Consider the following 2,180-nt stretch of genomic DNA (forward strand, 5'->3'; position numbering starts at 1 on the left):
TCAGAAACGGCAAAGTCAAGCACCGCTGAAAAGGGCAAAGACCGCCATGGCAAGCACCGCTGAACAGGTCAGAAACGGCAAAGTCAAGCACCGCTGAACAGGGCAAAGACCTCCATGGCAAGCACTGCTGAACAGGGCAAAGACCGCCATGGCAGGCACCGCTGAACAGGGCAAGCACCGCTGAACAGGTCAGAAACGGCAAAGTTAAGCACCGCTGAACAGGGCAAAGACCGCCATGGCAAGCACTGCTGAACAGGGCAAGCACCGCTGAACAGGTCAGAAACGGCAAAGTCAAGCACCACTAAACAGGGCAAAGACCGCCAATGCAAGCACCGCTGAACAGGGCAAGCACTGCTGAACAGGTCAGATACCGCAAAGTCAAGCACCGCTGATCAGGGCAAAGACCGCCATGGCAAGCACCGCTGAACAGGGCAAAGACCGCCATGGCAAGCACCGCTGAACAGGGCAAGCACCGCTGAACAGGTCAGAAACGGTAAAGTCAAGCACTGCTGAACAGGGCAAAGACCGCCATGGCAAGCACCGCTGAACAGGGCAAGCACCGCTGAACAGGTCAGAAACGGCAAAGTCAAGCACCGCTGAACAGGGCAAAGACCGCCAAGGCAAGAACCGCTGAACAGGGCAAGCACCGCCAAGTCAAGCATTGTTAGCCGATGCGCGGCTGGGACAGTGACGGAACTGGGACCGTCACGAGGAGCGTGATGCACTCTGGGCACCAGTCCCCCTCCAGAACCAGTGGAGAACTGCATCCACTACCTGAATCCTTCACAGGATGAAGCACTCTGGGCACCAGTCCCCCTCCAGAACCAGTGGAGAACTGCATCCACTTCCTAAATCCTTCACAGGATGAAGCCCTCTGGGCACCAGTCCCCCTCCAGAACCAGTGGAAACTGTTATCCACTTGAGAGACTGTGGCTTTTCACTCCCCAGGATGGTACAGTGGGGAAACCACCCACTGTAGAGACTTGAGAGACTGTGGCTTTGCACTCCCCAGGATGGTACAGTGGGCCAACCAACCACTGTTATCCACTTGAGAGACTGTGGCTTTGCACTCCCCAGGATGGTCCACTGGGCAAACCACCCACTGTTATCCACTTGAGAGACTGTGGCTTTGCACTCCCCAGGATAGTACAGTGGGCAAACCACCCACTGTAGAGACTTGAGAGACTGTGGCTTTGACCTCGCCAGGATGGTACAGTGGGCAAACCACCCACTGTAGAGACTTGAGAGACTGTGGCTTTGCACTCCCCAGGATGGTACAGTGGGCAAACCACCCACTGTAGAGACTTGAGAGACTGTGGCTTTGCACTCCCCAGGATACATAAATGGGCATGGAGCCCTGTTGTGGATCTGGTTTTGCACTCATCCGGCTGAGGTGCCCCCCCTTCCCTTCCCCCTGAGGTGCCTGTTGTATTACTATCTGATGCCCCTGCAGTGTTGTCTCCGTTTCTGGACAGGTATCGTGTGTGGGCCTCGCCCATGCATTTTGGGACCAGTAGTCCACGGACATTGAATTGTGCATACCTGCACTACTAATCGTGATGTATATATTTGGAATGTGTATATATTTCTGTATATATGAGCTTACAGTATTTTTATTCATTGCAATAGTTATACTGATTCCCTTTTGTCTTTGCATTCTTCCGGGGGGGTTGTGGGTTGTTACTGTGATGTTTGGATATGCATTGATGTGTGTGTTGTAGTGGGTGAGGTTCGGAGTGGGGGTGGGGGTGTTGCGTTTGTGTCCCCATTACTTTTGCCTTCCCCCTTCCCCTATGTCGTAAGTGCAGTACTCACTGTTGTCTTCGGCGCCGCCATTGCTGATGTTCGTAGAGGAGCAGGAAGACAAGCGCAGGGAATATTTGGAGTTCGGGCTCCATGGTGCCCTCCTTCCTCGTGGAGTGTGTTAAGGTGAGCGTTTTCCCATTGCAAAAGCTGTTTCCACTGTGTTTCTATACACGGTGAATCTGCCCCGGAAAAGGTGGCGGATTAGCCTGTTGTAATAGTGTGGGCAGTACATCGTCTCTCGCCTGTCTGTTGGCGGTGACCGCCGCGCTGCTTGTCTGTACCGCCGTGGCGGTCGGAGTGTTAAAGTGGCTGTCTATGTTGGCGGTTTCCGCCACAGTCATAATTCCCTTTTTTTCTCCGCCGCCCTGTTTGCG

The sequence above is a fragment of the Pleurodeles waltl genome, chromosome 2_2, assembly GCF_031143425.1.
Source record: "Pleurodeles waltl isolate 20211129_DDA chromosome 2_2, aPleWal1.hap1.20221129, whole genome shotgun sequence".
Taxonomy (NCBI): domain Eukaryota; kingdom Metazoa; phylum Chordata; class Amphibia; order Caudata; family Salamandridae; genus Pleurodeles; species Pleurodeles waltl.